Source organism: Papilio machaon, chromosome 13 (genome assembly GCF_912999745.1).
Source record: "Papilio machaon chromosome 13, ilPapMach1.1, whole genome shotgun sequence".
In the NCBI taxonomy this organism is placed as follows: Eukaryota; Metazoa; Arthropoda; class Insecta; order Lepidoptera; family Papilionidae; genus Papilio; species Papilio machaon.
In genome coordinates, this window is record NC_059998.1 from 6319454 (window position 1) to 6343267 (window position 23814).

At 33.9% G+C, this 23814-nt stretch overlaps 1 protein-coding gene across 7 annotated transcripts in view; it reads left to right on the plus strand.

The window, feature by feature from the left end:
- The first annotated feature begins 17509 nt into the window (after positions 1-17509).
- The window catches only part of LOC106720967 (POU domain, class 6, transcription factor 2), a 123806-nt gene continuing 117501 nt past the window's right edge, over positions 17510-23814 (plus strand). For all 7 annotated transcript variants that reach the window (XM_045680458.1, XM_045680462.1, XM_045680461.1 and 4 more), the window contains exon 1: positions 17510-17825. The gene's annotated coding sequence lies outside the window, so the exon portion shown is untranslated. The remainder of the gene's footprint in view (positions 17826-23814) is intronic.

Below are 23814 nucleotides of genomic sequence, written 5' to 3' on the forward strand. Positions count from 1 at the left end.
TTTGATATAATTTAGTTCATTTAAAATATATTTTAATTTTAAATTAAACTAAAACTAACTAAAGTCATATTAGGCTTAACCAAAATAAATGAAGACAGTGTTTCTATTAAATTTTAGCTTTTTTTTATAAGAGAAGGGGGCAAACGAGCAGCGGGAACAGCAAGGTGTTCACCGACGCCCATGGACATCTGCAATACCAGAGGAATCGCAGGTGCATAAACATTTATTAACGTTTTTTTTTCGTATGCTGATATTAGAAACTACCAGAAATTCTGCGTAGGCTTCAGAAAAGTGATCTTGGCCAATAAATAACAAAGAACTTATACCAGAAGCAGTTTCGGTGATATTTAAGGGTGTACTATTTTATAACCACGTTGACGTCCATAATATCAATCACCGGCGTTCAAAGAGTTAATCATGGTTTAACTAAACAATGTCTAACTGTATTTTTTGGAGTAATACGGGTCGTAGTTTACTAAGATAGACATTGATGTCTATGGTTCTCGTCTCTTATTGTCTTCAACACAGCTATTAGTACTATATTTGGCAAAACGAATAAATTAATACATGAGTCAGTGGTCTGTAAATAGCTGAGTGGGTCACATATTGTTGGTTTCTAAGAAACCTTGTGTAGATGAGTTGATATGTTTAATTAAAATGTGACAATTACCACTTTTAGTTGTCTTTTATTAAGGTCGTTGGTATAATCTGAAATAATTAAACTTCCAAGGTTTGGCTCACGTTATTTATATATTGTCTTCAGTCTTGTAGATGCCAAGGTGTCAAGATTCACTTTTGGTGTCATCAGAGGAGTATGATAGATATTTAAGAAGTATTTAGTTGTGACAACTTTAATCCTAATCGTCAGTACTAAAACTTAGTAATTAACAAATGCTACTTCACGGGCTTATCAAACAGACTTGTTACCTAATTATAACAAGTCTTTGCTTAAGGTTTGGTTCCTATAACTTCTATATTGATACTTATGTGGATACTAGCAGTCGCCCGCGACTCCGTCCGCGCAGAATTAAAAAACATAAGTAGTCTATGGGTTTTTCCAGACCTATGCCAAATTTCATCAAGATCTGTTGAGCCGTTCCGAGGATACCTTCAAACAAACATCCATCTATCCATCCAAACATTCGCATTTATAATATTAGTAAGATTGTATTTGACGTTGACATAAGATTATACAGGACGCCAAGGATCACAATCACGCCATATCTGCTGTCAGTGCCACATTTAGGCGCCGCCGTAAAAGTATTAATTGCGTACTGACTTACCACTATTGTTGCTAAGATTATAGTACAATGAAAATGTAGAGAAACTAATATAACATCTTATAAGATAGCGGGTAGAGATGGTAAGTGATCAGACGTTCGTATTAGTAAAATTTATATTCTGAGATCTCTTTTTTTTCTTTTGCCTGGATATTTATGGTAAATATTACCCGTAACGATGAACCTACATAAAGGGTGAAGCATATACTCCATACAGTCTTCATCATCTTAATGTAGAGTAATCAAACCAAAGGAACTTATAACAAATAAATCAAAAGTGGACAAGTTTTAAACATTTATCGAAATCTAGCTGTCCCCCGCGATTCGTCCGCGCGTAATTAAAAAAACTTAATAAGTAGCCTATGTGTTCTTCCAGAATATGCTGTACATCTGTGCCAAACTTCATCAAGATCCGGAGAGCCATTCTGGAGATAAATTCAAACAAACATCCATCCATCCATACATCCAAACTTTCGCATTTATAATATTAGTAAGATTAAACTTCGTGTTTTATCTGAGTTTTCAGGTTATACTATAATAAGCAAACATTACAATTAATCGTAATGGTGCGAGGCTGTATGATTACGCGCGGTGTGTCAACGAGTGATTCATCCGTCTCACGGTGCGCTACGTACAGGGTTCAATCCGCTGATGTCATACTTAATGAACGCCTAACACTTCGTATGTAAACGCCTCAATCATCATAAGAGGCGAGCTTGGTAAAGCAATGGAGGACAATTATGAATGTACGCATATAGCGTTCGTAATACGATCATTTTCACAAACCATACGGCTCCTATGGTTGTCACAACATGTTTGAACAAGCTGGATTGGTCAAAAATTTCTTCAGATAAGTTTTCAAAGCTAGATTAACTGAAGTACTCAGAGTACTTTAGTGGATACTAAGAGAGTATAGAAATTTACCACGTAACTTCAAAACTGAAAGGAATAGAGTATATATTACTTATACACTTCTTTTTTAATTTAACTCTGATGAAGTCGCAGGCAATAGCTAGTAATTAATAAATAATACTAAGACGGACGGAGCTGATTTATAATGAGCGGAGTCCGTGGCTCGGGGCCGTAAACATTGGCAGTGCATCCCTAACTTGCCAGCATCAATATTCAACCGGGGCGTTTATTATCATATCTCATTATACGAGTTAGTGCTTGTACAGAACGGGCCACCGGCCCCTTCTTAGGTTATGGCCTTACAAGTAAGCACTAAATTTCGATCTTAAAACAACGATTCGAAAACAACCTTATGGTCATCAATTAAGGTGTACATTACATCGATAATAGCTAGTTGTAAAGTCGAGATTCAGTTTCGAGATGCAATTTGGAAATGAGATCCGGAGGGTAGCCCGGTTACCCTTAAGGGGTGTAGGGGGTGCGGATGGGAGACTTACCACTATTATTTATAAGGGTGGGGTCAGTCGACGGATAGCTGGATATAGCTAGATGTAGTCAAAGTACGTATAGTTTGCGTCGACTGCAACCGGCTGCGTACGTAAGCGACTCTCTATTGTTTAGCTGAAATACAAATTATAATAATTTAGTTTTGTTTTACGAAACACTATGAAGACTAGATTAGGTCTTCAAATGTTTACTCTAATAAAATACTAGTATTAATATACTTAAGTACTAATACTACTAATACTTAATAATAGAATTTGTACAACTTGATATAATACTCATTGATGTTTATGGCTTGTTTAAAAATAAAAATGTTTGAAGTCAAAGCCTGAACTTCTTATTTTTAATATGTTAACCAGCCTTGAGTTGAGCTTTATTATACTTACTGGATTTCTTTCATCACATTTTAAATATTTTCGGTTTTATATGCATATTCATAGTTCAGACTAAAAATAAGTTCATTATTTTACAATTGCAGACTAAATTAGTACATCATTACAAAATTTTAATTTTACACCTCTCTAAATACGAAAGCAAGATTACACATCTTTTAACATGTTTCCATTGTATTTTCTTAATTCTATAAAAGTGTGAAAAATCACTGAACGTTTTCTTGAAAAATACTTGCATCCAAAAACCACATCATCAACAGCTTACTGTAAGTCCCCACTGAGGGGCTCGGAGCTTACCTCAAGTTAGGGTGACTAGGTCAACCACGCTGGTCCAGTTCGGGTAAACTTCACACATATCGTTGAATTTCTTCTCAGATATATGCAGGTTTCATCACTATGTTTCCTTCACCGTAAGAACGTCGGAAAACACAAACTAAGTTAAAATTAACCATTTCTTTTATAATTTGAAATGCTAACATATTGTTAAAGAAAAAAATATGGTTCACAATAGTCGAATGACGGATTCGAATCCACGACCTCGTGATGTGTACCCTTGATCCGTAAACAATTGCCACATAAAAATCTTTAATGTAAAACTATTTAATTTTCAAGTGACGTGACGTGATCTAACAATGGAAACGCGGTACTACAAGTTACTCAAGTAAGCCGCACTTCACGCGAGGTAACGCAGTCGAAATTATTAGCATAAATAAATTGCTTTATATGTACTTACTGAAGTTCGTTTAGTGGCCGATAATGACTTGCTCCCCAAACTATTGTTTAACATTGTACATTTTATATTAACAAGATTACTCCAACATTTAACTGCTAATAAATTACTTGTACATTTTTTGTTAATTTAAATTAGTCTATTTAAATATTTAACAAAAGTTAATTATGTTTTAGCGTACAAATTCCAATGTTGTTATGAATAATTAAATGAATAATTAGCTTTTATCCAGCTAAATATAGTGCTGGGCTTCAAACGTGATGTTTTACATTTTTTAAATAACCTTGAAATAGTGTTTTTAACCTTACTAATTATCATGTTCATTTATTAACTTATTATCTGTATAATACATGTTATAAAAAAATAAAGAAGTATACTATATAAAAATGGTATACTATGACTCAAACAACCAGTAGTAAGGGCTACAAAGACAGGAACATCCACACTATGCGCGTGGTTTCTAAAATAACTGCCTTTTGTATCTGGCGGGTTTCTTAAGATAAAATAAAAATCTAAATCTTAATAAAAGGCGAAAATTTTGATAGATAGATGGATGTTTGTTTGAAGGTATCTCGGAACGGCTTCATGGATCTCGATGAAATTTGTCATACATGTAGAACATAGCCTGGAAGGACATATAGAGTACTAATTAGGTTTTATTAATTCGGACGGATTCATTAATTTTAAGAAGTCCTTAATGTATTTATAAAAAGTAATTTTTATTAACTCTATGACCTTATATTTGAAAAAGATTAGAAAGAGTTAGTGAATATTATTATTTTTCTAAATAGAGTTTTTAATTTGGTTTGTAAAAATTATTGATTTTTTAATACGTGTTACAGTAAGTTACTACTGTTGAAACACTCGTACAAAATTATAGATATCTCTGTATTTTAAATGGGTATGTGAGAGATAATTATATATTTTATGTATGAATGGAAACATACGGTTATTTCTCATTTATGAATTAATACAATATATTATTCTGTGTTTCTCTTCGAAGATGTGGTCATACCATAGTCAAGTTAACTCATTTGTAAGTTAGTCTTCAGTTATAGAATAATTTTACATTACAATTGCGGGATTTGATAGTTTCATTTGTTTTAGTTTTAAACTCCTCATTTATTTATATTTTATATTCTATGTCTATGAGATAAGGTTTAAATTGCAACATTCTGGGGTGATTTCGTTCCGAACAAAGTCGAGACACTCGACTAGGGCTGCCAAGTTTCAAGAAACTAAGCCACGAACACAGGCTGCAAAATACACGACCAATGACTTGTCAACCTTTGTCATTTTAGCGGAGGAGTAAAAAGTAACCACATACAGTGACATTTTTCCCACACATAATAATTATTTATTTCCCAAGCATTACGACAAAATCTTATTTGTCGCTCATAATTCAATTAAGTCGAAAACTTAATTACCAAGTCATTGCAACATACATACATAAAAATTATAGCTCTTATAGTGTCAGTTTTCTATTCGATATTGAATTTTAAGTGTAAAAAAATTATTTTATTTTATTGTCAATCTCAACAGTGACAGCCCTAGTCTTACATAATGAGGTGTTTGCAGCTAACAGCGTGGCCCTTCGCGACGGACCGCACTCTCGTATCTAAACACTACTGAACATGCAGTGTTCTCACATTTTAACCGGACAAAGTTATTTACTTGTACATATATTTGTTTTAAGTCTTATCGTTATTATAAGAAGTAATATTCTAGAATTTTTTGCGGCTGACTAGTCACTGTTTGCCTTGAAGAGGTATTAACAGCTTATCGTTATAGCCTCATTAAATTAGCTGCTTTTCTTGGAGTCATCATCTCCCTGGCCTTATCCAAGTCACGTGGAGTCGGCGCACGAGGTTTTATGTTATGGCTTAATTTTTTTTACAGCCGGCCTTTCGTCAACTCTACTGGGGAGGAATAAATTAAAATTAAATATTTTTTGTAATAGTATTAAATATTAATAGTAAAGTAAATAATTGAAGTAGGTACTAGCTGTTCAATGACCACGGTATTTACCGATAATGAACCTACCAACGCCAACTTAATACAAAATCTGAACTTGTCCATACATTGAGCTTTATTTTTTTAAAACGGAACAGAAAATTTGGCTTTGTTATGTCAAGGGCTAAGCTTTAAATGGTATAGTCAATTGAAATATTATACTATACTTATTAGTTATTGATATTATTAGTATGTAATAATAAAAAAATACCAGGAGGGTAAGATTTGACAGTAGCGACTGGTGTACCGGTCGATAATTAATGCCGACGATAGTTCCAAAGGGGGTTAATTAATAATAACGGCGTATGGGTGATTAATGAAACCGTACCCTTCCTAATTTATAGTTGGACTTAACCACCCCGCCCTGCGCCCCGCGCCGCCCCAAAGCAAACTAAATATCCGATACCTCGATGCTAAGTGCAGATCGCATGTTCTTGGTACTTGGCATTACTGATTCATTAAGGATAATTATAAAAGTTGAGAATTATTTTTTGTAAGTCTAATGTACGAAACTCTAGGATTAAGTGACAATGTTCAGAAGTCAATGCAAGCTATATATTTTTAGATTTGAATTAATATTGTCTGGTCGATATGTATAATATATATTAAGATAAGCCTCTCCAGGCTGAAACTAAAGTAGTGTACTTTCAGTTTTCACAATGACATCTAATTCGTGTTTCAATTTTGATGTTTTTTCAAAATGTTTAAAATTAATTAATATTAATAAATAATGAGGGTAATGAGTATCAAGATGCTTAGGTCGCCGCACATTATTATGAAGACAAGTACGAGCAGTGTATTCGGACTTTGAAAATCTAATTACGTAGCCGGTACCCTTACCTCGATCGCTCCTTCGCGCCGCCCGCCGCCGTCTCCCGCCGCCCCGCGCGTTACCTTTCACTTGCAGCCAGACAATAGATCCACATAAGGCTATCTAAATATTAATATCCTAAAACTTATCCTTTGTTATAGTAACTATCGGTGGTTACAGTATCGATACTAGAATACTACTCATTCGTTTACAATGTGCAACGATAAGTATCTGGTTGTTAATTTGAATTAAAAAAGGCAGTACGTATCTTAGCAAGGTAAGGTATTGGCGGATAGGTACACTGGACGTATTTCGTCAGATTTTATTCGACGCTAATACCAAGAAAACATTAGATAATAGAGCAACTCTTTTGTGTTGCTGCGTCTTCATCTCTTTTATAATTAGAAGTTTAGGTAGTATTGGTTGTTTAAGATCAGGAGAAAAGTTTTCTCATTGCCTTTACTATAGTTGTATTTTTCAAGTCAGTACGAATACAGTAGTCACAATAGGAACATACCAAGTTTGTCCAAGCGCACGAATTATACATGGTGTATTAATACGGTGTTCAACTCTACTATTGCTAGTGAAGTTTTAATTCGATAACCCGCCGCCTCGCCCGCCGTCCCCCGCCGCCACCCGGCGACCCCCCGCCAGAACCCCTGCCCCCCGCGATAATGTATTTATGGACGATACCGCGGACCTAATGAGCGTTCATACGCCTCTTTATGTGGCCCCGTACTGTCCAAGGTGAGGCAGCGCTTCTAACGAGACCAGTTATGATCAACTTACCGTGCGCTACCGTTCTGGAAGACCGGCGTTCAGAATATCGTTAATCGGTTAGAGTAGTTGATAATAGAATTCATTGTTCTAGTAGTTGAAGCTATTAGCAATGACAAACAATTATTTTAATAATAAAAAATGTATACAAAGTTAAGAATAAATATTGGATTTTCTAAAACTTTGACCCACATACTTCGCTACCTAAGTAAAAGTGTAATGATATAAGCGCTTTTATATGTATTTTTTAGTTTGGGAGTGCTCTTAAACAGTAACATATAAGTTAAACATTGGCTAATCAAATAAGCTTATCACAGGTGCAAATTATTTTATACATATTACATTCTTAGTAACAATATTACATCGAATTTAAACTGTTCAAATGTGCTTTAAACAATACAATAAGGGTACGTTTACAAATTCGACAGCACTTACGTACAACACAGCAGTGGGTTTATGTTTAAAGGGACAGTGTAAACACATCTTTAGTGGTGGGTTATCGTGGATCGATGGCCAGTTGCACTATTATAAAACTAAATTACATCTTTTAGTTCACTAAGTATGCTTGTTATAAAATTAATTAAACATTTACTTGATACTTGTTCGTAAGTAAATGCTCATTAGTTCAGTGTAATATAATAAAGTCTTTTATAAAGTTTTATAAAAGACTTTTAGCTATCACCCGCGACTCCGTCTGCGCGGAATTTAAAAAAAACTTAATAAGTAGCCTATGTGTTCTTCCAGACTATGTTCTACATCTGTTGAGACCTTCCGGACATACTTTCAAACAAACATCCATCCATCCATTTAAACATTCGCATTTATAAAATTAGTAAGATAGCAATTTTATTCATTTTTATATACAAGCTCCATAGCTATAGATAATAAATAAATGAATATGTGACTGGGATAGGTTAAAATTACACATCGTGTCTTGGGAAAAAGCAAAAATTTTAGATTGTATAGACCGACAAGTATATTTGACCGATAAATCAAACTAAATTATGACTTACTACTACTAGCGCCCCCTATGACAGAACTAACCGCGACAGCAGCGCCTTTTTCGCCAACTCAGATGTCCTTGTATGATTATAACATTAAATGATACGTCATGTTCCACATTTCGTTATATGAAAGAGAAGAAAGATTACGTAATATTGAAGACGAAAAATGACTTTTTCACTAAAGGAACTTTCCTTTCGCTGTTTATCGATTTCTTCGGATAGCAATCGAGTAAAGGGCAAAGTTTTCAGTCGCGGCTGACAATAGATATTTCCACCTAAATTTTAATTATAAGTAATAATGATTAAAGCCATCAGTAGCGCGACAATCGCCTGACCTCCCGCCTCACCCCTTTACTGACCCCCCGCACCTATTTGCAATGGATGCGGTACTTTCCTAAAAAAAACCATAAAGTTCTTAGCACAATAAAATTAGTACGTATCTCACATCAAGTCTAAAGTTTATTAATTAGAAGGAATGAAGTATATAAAATATATTTATCTGACGTAAATTGAACACCACTTACAGCAAAATTACACAAAGAAAATAATTAAAAATGTAGGAAACTAGTGGAAAGATGTTCTACTCCTGCCGAGTATCATCAAGACAAAGCAATATGTAAAAAAATTAAAAGCATGATGTCTTCATTTGGAGTAAATCCTAGTTTAGATATTGCAATAACTTAACTTTGTTGTCATCTGAGAGAAAAACATGCTTCTTTTTCTTCCTATCTTCATTCTTTTGCCCTTCCCCTTCTATGTATTGTATGTATCGATGTATATTACGATGAAGTTTTGCAATGACTATTATTAGAACTGGACGAAGTGCCTACTCCGATGTGAACAGAGGCGAGTTGAACGTTCCTTGGCGCGTCTCCCCCGCCGAGTACGTCTTGAACCAACTTCCTATAATTAATTACACTCATTATCATTATTGTTCGGAAGGCAGTTTTGCTTCTATAATGAATTGTTCTCTTCCATCATTAATTAGTTTATTATAATAAGAAGCGGAACTGCCTGCGGAGATTAATCAAGTTTTATCTGATTGTCGTTGCTTTCGAATAATATATTCGGAACGCGAAAGTCACCTTCAAAATTCGTATTCAACACTTAATTATTATTTTTTTGTTTTAATAATAAAAATGCAAAGTAGGTCAGCACAAGTGTCAAAACAGTTGCTTTTTAATTAATAATTAATTAATTTATGAAATAATCGTAATTTCTTAAGAATCGTATCTTCGTAATAATCGTATATTCTTCACAAGAGAGTAATGTTTTTCGAAGTTGTGTTATGTTTATATCATTGTGACCCCATGTATACCAAACTGTTCTTACTTATTCTAAAGAACGTGGTGTCATTTGATTTGCATTACAGTGTCATAAACACAAGTCCAGTTTTTTTAAATATGTGCGAACGTAGCTAGTTACAAATTTTACCCAAATAAAATGAACTAAAGATTCTCAGAGTCATCTCTAGATACTATAACTGATAGATTATGTTTTTTAATAATTATCTCATTTAAAGAATCAAAATATGTAGTAATCAAGAAATGAAAGAAAAAAAAAACATTTTCGGAATATTCTTTGGACGTACTTATGTAACGACGTCAACAAATTGGGTGGTCATTTCTTTTTAATTTATCGATAAATGTTTGATGCATTCGCAAAAGTATGTAATTATATTCGACTTGTATCGTTTTGTATGTCGTATTGCTTTCTTATGAATACTTAAACAGTAATGTGTCGTGCCATAATCATTTAATTACAGAACAATGTTCTTATTAAGTGCTTTCGTGTGGTCTTTTTTAAGAAAATTTATGTTGATAATTGAGATATTTTTAAGATCTTGACATCGTGCAATGGGACTGATATTTCAATATAGTCAACTTTTTCGGTGACAGAGGCGCTGCTGTCGCAGTTAGTTCTGTCAGAAAACATGTAAAACCTACATAGGATACGAAAAATGGAGTAAAATAAAATAAAAAAAAACATTACATGACAGCTGCAATACGAAAAGGAGAGGAAGGATCTCTTGACACTTTTTTGACATTGACAGGGATGCAAGTGACTTGTAATAATTTAGTTTGACGTATTACCGGGTCAGATATACTTGTCTAAAATGAAACTGTCAATGTCAAATGTCAAGACTGAAGTGGTCTTATATTCTAGACATTTTTTTTTGTGGAAGTAAGTGAAATACTAGAAAGAGATCCAACCATTGTTATTGACCTCTACCTACTTATGAACATCTGCTAACAATCGAATTAATAGGAGAAGGGTTACCTGATTTTACTACGGACATAGGAAAAGAAATTGAGAAACGAAATTATGTCTAAACTTGAAATACATCTACTATACATATCATCATCAGACCACTATACATCACCACTGAGGGTCTCAGAGCCTACCCTAAGTTAGAAGTAACTAGGCCACAGTCAACCACATATATTCTCAGATATGTGCAGGTTGCACCACGATGTTTACACGATGTTGCACCTTTGCCGTATGCAAATCAACTTTGATGTAAATCGAAACTCGAAAAACACATTGGTACATGGCGGGATTCGAACCTAGGACCTGCAGATTGCAAGTCAAGTGATTAACCTAACGCTCAACGCTACGCTAACCAACGCTCTATACCGTATACTACACAAATACATGTTGTTAATTTGCGTCACTTCAAGTTCAAAGCATTGTTCAGAGCTTCGCTGTTAAATAATAATGATTCATCATCGAAAAATATGTTTAGCACAGAATCAACCAGTATGAAGTTAGAAAAAAAAAATCGTATTAAAAAACAGACTTGTTTGTCTCTGCTATAATAACTGCCAAGCAATAATTAAAATGAATATTTCAGAAAAAACTAACGATTTCTTCTAGCGGTGGGTAATGTTTCACACATTTTTAGTAATATTTAACAGTATACCATAGCTAATGGAATGCTGAGAACGGACGGGTATTATGCTTGATTATCGTGCATCGGTAACGTTAACCAATTTAAAGGTTATTAACTGATTCTATAAAAAAATGTACAATTATAAAATTGCCGCAAACTATCATTCTATCGATTATTTTTCATATTATTATTAGGCGTTTGTAATGTATAATTACATGCTTTTTTATATTATTAAACGAAGAGGTCGTTAACCTGTAACGATTTTATATATGAATTTTAAATCTGAAATGTTTCAAAGTTATTTCGATTAGTCAGTTGGTGAGCGTTAGTGTATTTTTATCAGACTAAACTTATACTAAGGGACGCTACTTAAAGACTATGAGTGAGGCACTAGGTTTTAATATACACCATGAGTTTTTACTGGATAAAAAATTTAAAAAAACAGGCTGTAGTCCAACTTTATTTTTGTGAAAAACAGATATGTTTTTTTTAACTAGATCAAAATTAAAACAAAATGATTTCTAATTCTATTTCAATTTGCATAAAGCTAATATGAGGGTTTATGTTAGTTTATAAATAAAACCTATTCTATTTCACTTGGCCTAGATAAATTTTTCGAAACGACCCAGACGCCTGATACAGACGATGTTCTAATACGATGCCCTATTACGTGTTGGGATAACAAGTAAATGCTTTAAAAATAGCATGTAGTTCCTTTGGTATATATTTTTATTGCACTTTTACTAATCCTGGAAAACAATTTTATATTGTTTTTATAAATCATAGTTCATTCACATTTGTGGAGAAAAGTTACTTCACTTATTTTATTCAATAACTTTATTTTATTTTTTAATAATAACTATTTTAAAGTAACAAATAAATAAATTAATACCACAAATGTTCTTGCTATTTCGAATAATCAAAAATAATAAACTTGATTTATAAGTGAAATCTAATACGATTGCAAATAGAAATAATAGAATAGGAATTTATATTCTTATTACGTATTGAGTCGATCATCAAATATTAACTGATTCAGAAACTTTCAGCCTCCGACTACAACTGAGCAGAATTAAAGTTGTGACGTCATTTAACTATTTAGATTAGGCACCGACATAGTTGTTACAAAACGCTACGGGTCGATAGCACTCACTGAATTCGTTTAATTGTATTGAACTGCTTGTACAACATAACAATTATCCTAAATAGGGTGAATGTTTTAGATCAATTTATTATCTAATATATAAAATTCTCGTCTTATATATAAAATTTCCACGTAACAATGTTAGTTACCGTACTCCTCCGAAACGGCTTGACTTGATTGTTACGAAATTTTATATTCATATTCAGTAGGTCTGAGAATCGGCTATTTTTCATACCGCTATTAATATTTTTTAAGTGCGTGCGGACGGAGTCGCGGGCGACAGCTAGTTTTATCTAAATAAGATATTAGCAGAAGTATTAGAATCTTTGTAGCGATCGATAGGTGGCCCTGAAGTTATCCCGAAGGGCGACTGGGTAGAAGAAGACCAAAGGTCCGGTGGATAGAGGGCGTAAATCGAGACGTGCAGAATGTTGGCATAATAAATTAGAAGGTCTTGGTCAGAGATAAACTGAATTGGAACAAGTTTAACAGTGGGACATGCCAGCAACAACATCTGTTGCACGAATGGGTCGGCTCGCTTGGTGAAATACCACGACCACACTGAAGACAGGCGTAAAGTGGTAGCAATTCCGCGTTTCGTCTGATGAGTGTGCGTTCCGGAGGCCTAATTTTAGTCCTCATTCCCTTCCCACTCTTTTTTTAAAAAGAAAGGATTGGAAGAGGAAGTGAATTTGATGGAGAAGGAGAATGCATTCCATCAGTGACTGGTAAATATTCTCTATCAGTGAGTCTCCTCCTCCATCGATTAAAGGTAGGTAAAGCATTCAGTTATGAATATCTATGGGCAGCGGTCACTTCGCCATTTCGGCCAATTTAGCAGACTGCTTGCTCGATTTTCACCTTATAATAGATAAAAAAGTTGCTGCACCAACCCAATGCCCACAAGGTTGTGGAACTAGAAGAACATAGATGAACTGTTTTCCTCACTCAATACAAATAAAACTTGGATAAGATAGTAGGTTCGTCTTTATGAGACCACCAAATCAGTTCATACTGTTCTGATTGAATTTAAAAAATATAGTAATAGTTCTAAATATGCTGAGCAAGAAAATATACCAGTGTTTTTACTAAAAATAAAAATATACTACTAATAAAAACTAAATTTGAATTTTAAGCTTATCTAACCGTAAGTTTCTACTAATGTAAAACTTGTTTAAAATAATGTTGTTATCTTAGTATTTTTAAAGGAAAATGTGATGGATAACGAATATATCGATGGGTCCTATATATAAGGGCCAAAGTAACAAATTGATGACTTTTACTTTTTTGTGTTAAAAGCTACCTCTTAGTTTAGTTAACAGCATGCACTAAACACAAATACACATTTACAGGTTTAAACGTGTTCCTGAAGTAAAAGGGGCCAATGCGGTACCTTTTCTTACATGGTTGAAACTTTGAGAGCCTCTTATGTAAAGTTGTCAATTTGCTCATTAGCCTTTATTCGTAGGAGCCATCGATATTGTTGTACGAATGTTTCTGTGGACCTTTTCGCAAGTAGCATTGGTAAGAAGCATGCGTCCGGTCGTAAAAAATGAAGCCAAATCTTTCTAAAGCCTTGTGCGTGCGTGGGGTCGCCACGTGAATGGGATAAGGCCAGGGTGATGAATGTTTCTGTAATGAAAACGCAAGGTTAGTATTTCTGGAACTGAGCAAATTAAAATATCCTTCGATTCTTGTAACACTCTTCAATGGTCATAGTTAATTGCAAATTGTCGATAAACCACGTGCCCGGTGAAGAAAATGTTGTTAGGAAACCTGCCTTATCCTTACATGTGTATATAAAAAGTTGAACAATTCAGAACATGTAGCAGCATTTAATTAAAGATATATTTTTTAATAAAGACATACATATGTGCTACGGAGAATTCTTTATCGATAACTAGCATTTGCACTCGATTTCAATCGCGCGCAATTAAAAAATTCCAGTGGGTAATAAATTTAGCTTATGTCACCTATTTACATTCTGCAGCTACTTTAGTTGACTTAGATCACAAAGTAACGAAAAAACTCAAATGTCAAGACAATGTCTGCTGTTAACTGTGAAATTCTACTGCCTTTGACGCGACAAACTATTGTTTCGTTCAAAGTTGTACGAGTAGAAAAATGAAAGGAATGATACTACGGGTGCAAGTGATTCAAGTTATTTTAGACAGTCGAAATTCCTAGTAATAACCTTTTTATATCAGAAGTTAGCAAACAAGCATGAGACCATCTGGTTCGCCTAAAAAGCGAAGAAATCCGCAATTGCATCTGCAATTGCGGATTTCTTCTGTGTTTCCTACTTTTAGGGACAGAAGAGAATATTTCCCCATCCTATGTATCCTCTCCTCAGCCAAATCCACTTCTCCTTCCCATTATTTCCTTATAATAAAAGGGTAGGAAGGGAAAATGGACTAATATAAGCATTACATTATTTATACAGAGACTGAGAATTGGCATCTTCGTTCTACTTGGAGTAATCTTGCATCTTACTAATATTATAAATGCGAATTTTTAGATGGATGTATGGATGTTTGTTTGAAGTTATCTCCGGAACGGCTCAACGGATGTTGATGAAATTTGGCACAGATGTAGAACATAGTCTGGAAGAACACATAGACTACTTATTACGTTTTTTTTAACTACTTATTACCGCGCAGGCGGAGTCGCGAGCGACAACTAGTTTCTTTATATATCCAAACCTCATAGACTTTTACGTATTGTTATTATACAAATAAACCATCAAAAAGATCTTTGTATATTTTAATTCTAGAAAGAATCCCGGAGCAAATCTATACAATATTTACTCGAAGCCCGCATTTTATGTAGAATTTTAGCTACAATTTTTCGCAGCTCTGTTCCTAACTCTAAACTCTGGTTTTTCTTTTCAATTTTTTTACTTTCCAACAAAAACAAAATCCATCGAAATCGGGCTCCGTAGTTTTCGTGCCAACTGGAATACACAGACAGAGGTAACTGTGTCGGAAAAATACAAAAGTTATTGAACAATTATTATAGAATTCATGAAAAAGTACCTACGTTTTTATATAATAAAGTAATAGTATATAATTTAAAAGTGCTAATCACCGATTAATAGAAATTTTTGTCAGTTTTATAATAGGACTACTTAACTACATAATGAAATTTACAATTGAACGAGACGAAAAATTTTTACTTGTTATTTCACGATAACTTAGGTACAATGGAAGTCAAATTCGTCAATTACTTAGAGGGTTTCTGAGATCTCTATATAAAATATATTGTCATGTGTTTTATCCTTAAAACTTTGGCCTCAGAAACTCATGGTTAGTCGAAAAACTTTGTTTATATCTTAGTTGTTAAATACTCCGATATTGTTGTTACTGGTTGTACTCTCATATAGGTTCTCGCGACTTTGTGACAGTAAAAAGTACAAGACTTGAACACAAGACTAATTATGTTGTCATTTTAATTGAAGATCTGCGTCAAGTGTGATCAAGCAAACAAACGTCGTACTAAAATAAGAAGTACCTACTTGTACCTAATTTTATTATAAAGCCCCTTCATTAAATGTGACCTTCAAAAAATATGTCCCTCAAATTATCCTGTAGCCTTAGTAAATCAATGAAGACTGAAATTTGATTCCTGCAACAACATGTACCTACGAGTGAAATTGTCTACCTCAAATATGTTACTAGTTCCATCATCTTAGAAGCGATCATTACTCAAATAAATAAAGGTAAGGAAATTATTTAAGGATTAAATGATTTGATTGTATCCATTCTTTTAATTTATTGGAGATTTTTGTGAATTTTTTTTTGTTACGTTTAAGAACATTTTGGAAAAGTTAATACGTTGGATCTTTTTTTGTTACTGTATGGCTAAGATATTGTGTGATCAACTTCGATGCCTGCTGTTATTTTCATAGATCGATGCCACAAAAAATAATACAACATTTTCGTCTTCTAAAGTTACCGAAGTCTTCAGAGGAGTCGTTTCAAGCTTCAGCTTTGTTATACCAAATGTTGAAGTTATGTCATCTATTTTATGTTTTCTTTATCGCGGTAGACTCGACATATTTCACGTGAATTTTGCTAGTTAGTTATACCAATGAAATAAAAATTTTGCTAAACTAAAGTTTCTACTTTACAGAAACTTTTTAGAATGGATTAAGTGTATTCAAAGGAGCAAACTTAATTATTAGTTTAGTACTTCTTTTAGTACAGCATAATGACTTTCAAAGTTTTTTAATTAAACAACTTTAAGCATTCGATCAATGTTTAACACACTTATAAGTTTTTCATTTGCTCTTAGTTAAATTCTTAAATCAATATAATTGGTCAAGGTGCGAGAATATAATCCAAATGCAGCATGAGGTGTGCGGGCCGCGGAGTGATGCGTCCGGATCGGCAATGCGGCCCGATAATGCATTGTCCAGTCCCGCACTCCCCAAAATACAGCACGCGAAAAAAGCCGGGCTCACTATCTCCCACCGGCGTTAATGTCCCTCCTCCCCCCGCTCGCACTAACAATCTTTTTTTTAATACATAACTTTTTTTCAAGATGCATTTTTACATGTTTCGGCCTAAAACTTTATACAGCCAACAGCGCGGGCCGAGCGCGGGCCCGCCTCTCGCGAGCGGGCGTCTCGCTCGGCCGCCGCGCCGCTGGCCGCGCGTGCGACACGACCCACCCGGCCCGAACACTCTGCGTCTTAAACTAAGATTAAGGCTCCATTTCGATTTTCCGAACTCGATCTCTTGACCGGATGCATCGCACCTTTGACTCGAGCGCGTTCACATCTTCGTCGAACATCGACTCATTTTAATAAATAATTAAAAAATATGAGGAAAAATTCTATTCGCCTGAAAGTCGTCTATGTGTCTCACTCTAGCGTCCAGTGCGAAGGCATTCGCGCCACGACAATTGAGTTGAGTTGAATTGAATCGAGTCGGTTAAACCGTAAAAATGGTACGGGCGGACTAGCCGCGCGAGAGCGAGACGGACGGAAGGCGGGTTGGCCGAGACCGCTGCCTTCTTCTCCTCGACTTGGCCGAGCGGCGGCGGCTAGTGAACGTCGGCGTTCTGGCGCGGTCGGCCGTGTTTGTGTTCGCTCGTGTCACGGCCACAGACTAAAAAAAAAACATTTCGCGCGTCTTTTGACAGCTAATTCGAAAGTTTCCGGTGCGTTCGGAAATCATAGCCGAGTCACAAGTGTCGTTCTTAGAACCGAATCGAAGGATATTGGAGAGGTAATTTGCAGTGTTAATTATCGGCTCGCGGTGGCCGTTTGAGACGCTATAGAGTGATGAATCAGCGAACGCCGGCTAATTAACAGCGCAGTTACGAAAACAAATCTTGACGCCTTCAACTGCCACTGTGTGTTGTAAGTAACTAGCTATCATAATTGTAACACGTTACATTACAAACTATTGTAGCAACTACATACATATGGGTGATATATTTTCTAATATAGTATGCAATCAAAGAAAAAATTATAAATAATTATACATTCACTTTTTGATAATAAATAATGTCGACAACAACTTTAATTTTAGATAACCACTAAAATTTGCTAAATTTATTTAATTCGCTTACGTCAATATAAACGTCATTCGATTTTCAAAAATCTATTAAGAACAAAACTTTTCTAACTTTGCGTACACAGTTGACAGTTGCCAACATTTTGACAAAACTTATGGCTGTTTCGCTGTAAATAAAAAAAGTTAGTTGAATTGAAAAAAAGTTTTGTTGTTTTTTTGTCGCGATAAAGTGTAAAAGGTGTCTACGGGGCGGGGCGTGCGCGGCACAAACAGCTGATTGGTTCGAACTCGTCATGTGTTCGGTTTTTCGTAGGTATAACACACGTATTTGTTTAAATATTACACGATCGAACATCCATAGTGTGTCTCGGAAACCACGTGCACTGAAATATCCTATCAAAAATCGTTTCATAAACATTATTTTTCATCCACGTTCTTTCACTTATCTCTTCAGATCAGGTAAGGAACAATGACATCACTATCTTATTAATTTTCTAATGTGGGTATAAAAGAAAATGGTATTATAAAAAATCAATGTGTGTCAATGGACACCCGGATGGAACGAAGTTCTTTTCGATTAATTAGTGAAGGAACCAATGTTTATTCTATGAATAAAAAAACTTAAGTCTTCACAAGAAGTACATTTTATTTCTATGAATTTTCGTTATATATTGTCACGTCGTTGCCATGGTGAAGTAGCTCATTCGTCGTTAACATACTTACTATAGCAAAAAGTGTCGTGACAACTTTTCGTAAGAATTTTTTCCGTCTAGCCCGCTTTCACAACGCGCGATAAGGAACTTCGTTCCAAAAGGAATAGTCGTTTATGGTACCATTATCTACGCCAAAATTGTTATTGAAACTTTTCAGTATAGTTAAGTGAGATCATCTTAAGAAGGTAAATTACTTTTACGTCACAACTTACTTTAACAATTTCAAAGTTGTAAGATCATGCAAACTTACCTATGGCATGCTTTGTTTGCTTGCTAATGGTTTTTAAGTGTTACTTAATAAGAAACACTCAATGTACTACTCCAAAAAAATACATTTAGACACAGTTTAGTTAAACACGTGTATTAACCCTTTGACCGCCGTTGATTAATAGTACCTACTAATGTCAATGTGCCCATAAAGAGTATTTTACCCTTTAATTAGTATCACCAAAACTGCTTCTTCTAAGTATACTTTGTTATTTATTAATCAAGATCGTATTTCGGAAGCTTACGCATAATTACATCGATGGCTCCTACGAATCCTAGACAACTTTAAAAAAGAGGCTCTCAATGTTTCAACCATATATGAAAATAGGTCGCATAGGTCCTTTTACTTTAACAAAAAAACATGTTTACACCTGTTAACTAAACTAAGAGGTAGCTTTTAACATAAAAGTAAAAATCGTCAATTTGTTACTTAGGCCCTTATACGTAGGATCCATCGATATTTCAATAATCATGATTTCTGATAATTTCTAATATCAGCGTGCGTTAAAAGGTTTGACATACCTACATAGATTTAAGCTAAAAAGAAATTGACACTATCTAAGTTTTTTTTGCTATAAATAATTATTATTCAAGAAATTAGATATTTATGTAGCTTGTTTTACAATTGGTGTCTGGCATTTATTAATAACATAGAAATTAAAAAAAAAATAACAAGAAACTAATGTAAGTTTAAATCAAGTATAAGAATTTATGTAAGTTTAAAAAAATAAGTAAAATTAATTAATTAAAATAATTAATTACGAATTTAAAAAGTCTAAATTGATAATAAAATAAAATTATTAAAACGAAGGAAAAATTATCTCACACAAAATTAAATCCGTGTGTGTAAATACACAAATTTTTAATTTAAATTATCTATCCTACATAAAATAGAAATATTCCTTAGACTGTCAAAGTGAAATAATAGTAAACATTGCGAAATCTGAGTTTTCACTGTCGAAGCACAAAACATATTGTCATCTCTATTTTTGTCAAGTATATGACAGGAACAAAAATATAGTTAAATCAACACTTCAAACTAATGGTAACATAGTTAAAAGTCATTGAAACAAATGAATTCTGGAAGAATCTAGTTTTACAATTCACTAACATTTATATCAGAAATAGACATTTTTAAACTACAAATTTTTATCCCACAGTCAAAATCATTTCATATCTTGTCACTAGCGACCCGCCCCGGCTTCGCACGGGTGCAATGCAAAATATACCTACTACAGAATAAATGCACAATTTATTTAAGGTACTTAAATGGATAAGGATTAATGCTGTATTGTTTAAAATCACTTCGTAAAAGAATAAAAATGGTTATGCTGGGTTATCCCTAAGAGATAGACATATACCATCGCGGACTTTTTTGTTGAACTTTTTAAGGTGAACAATACTGTAGTACATTATTTTGGTCTATCTCGTAGGGTTCAGCCAGCGTTTGCAATATAAGCGCAAAAAAACGTGCTTATTTACGACATCACATTAGAAAACTTTAAATTTATCAGTGTTTCTCTACTATATTATGCATTTATTATACATACAAACCTTCCTTAAGAATCACTCTATCTATTAAAAAAAACTGCGTCAAAATCCGTTGCGTAGTTTTAAAGATCTAAGCATACATACGGACATACAGCGAAAGCGACTTTGTTTTATACTATGTATTGATGATGATCTTTCTGTTTCCTTACGGAGAGTCAGCATAGTACCTACGTACTACTCTTCAATACATTTTAATTGACTCCCTTCTTACACATAGGTATCCTCATAGAATCGATTTATAGTTTCTTCTGTCTTCCTTTATTGTCATCTATATGCAATCTTAACCTTACAACTCTTATGTCATATCTTCCAGCCCCGCGAAAAATATATGGCATTAATACTAATCTAATATGGTTCCAAAAACAAAAAAAAATCATGTTACAAATCAAATAGTTCGTATATTTAATAATCAGTGAAAAATCTTACATACAATCTTACTAATATTATAAATGCGAATGTTTAGATAGATGAATGGATCTTTGTTAGAAGGTCTCTAAAGAACGGCTGCATTAATCTCGATGAAATTTAACATAGAGGTAGAGTAGAGCATAGTCTGGAACATATAAGGTATTCAGTTTTTTTTAAATTCCGACAGATAGTAATTTATATTTTCTTCAAATTTGTTGTAACTTTGTGAACATTGTGAGATGTTGTGGAATGTCTAATGAATTTGTTGATTATTGTTGACAATATTTAGGCTTTGGCTTAGTATAAGTCATAGAAATATTCTTATAAGAGTTTAATCGTTGTTAGAGCTTAAAAATAATTGATATCAAATTTCATACTAAGTGTTATTCTGTAAAATAGAATTAACAATAATGTTTTGTACCTAGGTACTAGTATTTCTGTCATGGAAATCCACTGTTCTATGCAATCTTGCTAATATTATAAATGCGAATGCTTATTTGGATGGATGTTTGTTTCAAAGTATCTCCGGAACGGCTCAACGGATCTAGATGAAATTTGACAAAGATGTAGCACATAGTCTGAAAGAAAACATAGGCTAATAATAAAGTGTTTTTTTTAATTCCGTGCGGACGGAGTCGCGGCCTACAGCTAGTATTCAAAAATGTCATAAAATATTAGAATTTTGTTAATAAATATCTGAATGGCACCTTTGACCGCAATATAAAAGATGTTAAATTAATTTTGTAGTTAAAATTAACGATCAATTAATATTTATCAATAATTGAATTACATTAATAATACATCATTTCTTATTATTTAACCAACAAAAACCGTTTTATTTTATGTAATAAGAATATTTATATATGATTGCACTCCATTCTTACACTAGTTGTCGGACTCCGTCTTCGCGAAATTAAAAACAACTTTAAGTGGCCTTTGTGTTCTTCCAGATTATGTTCTACATCTGTTGAGCCCTTCCGGAGATACCTTCAAACAAACATCCAACCATCCGTCCATCCAACCATCCGTCCATCCATCCATCTGACTATAAAATATAGTTATTTTTAATTTATTAACAGAAATGACAAATCTTTAGTATAAAAAAGACTATTAGGCACAAGCATTTGTTTAGTTGGGGATACCAATTTACATACATATTAAACACTGGAGTATACTGGGTTACTTATAGTCGTCAAATGTACTTTAATAAATTATATATGAAAAACAAATCCAAAGAACTTAATTTATAAATATTTTCCTTTGCCTTTATCTTATGTCATATCTTTAAAAAGTTCGCGCGTCATTGCCCGCAAACTTTATTAATCTGAATCATACACATGAATAAAATTTAGAAATCATATCGCGACCTAATTAGGCTCATAATTTGTCTTCGTTCTAAAGCACTGAATCCTCAATTGTTGTAAGAAGTATGCTGTCCATTCGTTTTTTAACATTAAGACGTTTCGAGTGGAAACATCGCGCCATTTTACGACACGGAATACCGTCTGACATCAACTTTTATAACCGTTTGAACAATTACGTCTAATCAGAGCCTCTTCCATCCCGCTCTTGACCCACACGATCGCCGCGTGTATGAGTGGGACGACCCGAGCCACTCAGCTACGCCCATCAATGTCTAATTGCTTTTATTATTTTAAGGCATCGTAATCATTATGGCCGCAATAAAAATTGTAATTACTTCTCATTAGTTCAATTAAGAATTTTCTAGACACGGTATAGTTGATATGATTGCGAAACGGTTCGATCTAGTGATGCATTGTTGAGAAAGCGGCATTTTATTACTCTTGCGCCGGTAACAAGGGAATTGTCTGTGGTCTCCGGGTGAAATTCGATGTCGATAATCGATATAAACTTTACGAGCGTCAGACACGTCTTATATCAATCAACATTAATGATCATTCGAAATATGGAACTAATCGAAGCATTTTAATTTTTAATATCCAAAAGTTAAAAAATGTTTTAGAACATTTTATAATTTCCGAACGCCGACACTATGGCAAAGTGATTCCTAGGTAATAAATTTAATTTGAGAATTATTAGGTTACATATTAAATCAATTACTAAAAGAAAAGGTATGCATTTTTTAAATGTCATGGGAATGTAAAATTATTAAGTAACGTCAAAACTTTGAATATTTAATTCAATTGCACTGTTTTTTTAACATGAAATTATCATTAAAACGGTACTAGCAATTCGCTATAACAATCAATAATTTAATTTTAATAGCATTTTAGTAACAAAAAGTGAATATTAAAAATCGATAACAATGCTATTCTAGCGGTCAATCCAAATTCATTTGCAAAAAAATAATGGTAATTTTTGAAGTCAAATATTTCAATTAACCTCCTTAATTCAAATATCCAAAAATAGAAACAACATTTAGCAACTGGCAACTCAATACCCAATGACAGATAATAAAAAAGTATAAAAAGTTTCCGAACGACGGCGGAGCGAGGGAAACTTGATGTAAAAAGTTTGAAGCACGTGACTAACACGTGGTCTTGAGTGAAAAATCCGCGCAGCCCCGCGTGTTCCTTGCGCCGCCCCCCTCCATCCCGCCCGCCCCGCTCGCAAGGACTTGAGGTTAGAACTCTGTGATGAGCGTTAGCGATTCGATAAAGCGGGAATTGTATATTTGAAATATTCTTTTACAATATTAGAAACATATTTATTCGTATAGATGTATATTTATTTTCCTACGGTACAGTCATAAGAAATTTAAAATATTCAGGTTTAAATTATTTGGAAAATGTGAGAAATCTTACTATCTTACCTACGAATATTATAAACTAGCTTTTACCCGCGACTCCGTCCGCGCGGAATAAAAAATAGAAAACGGGGTAAAAATTATCCTATGTCCTTTTCCTGGTTC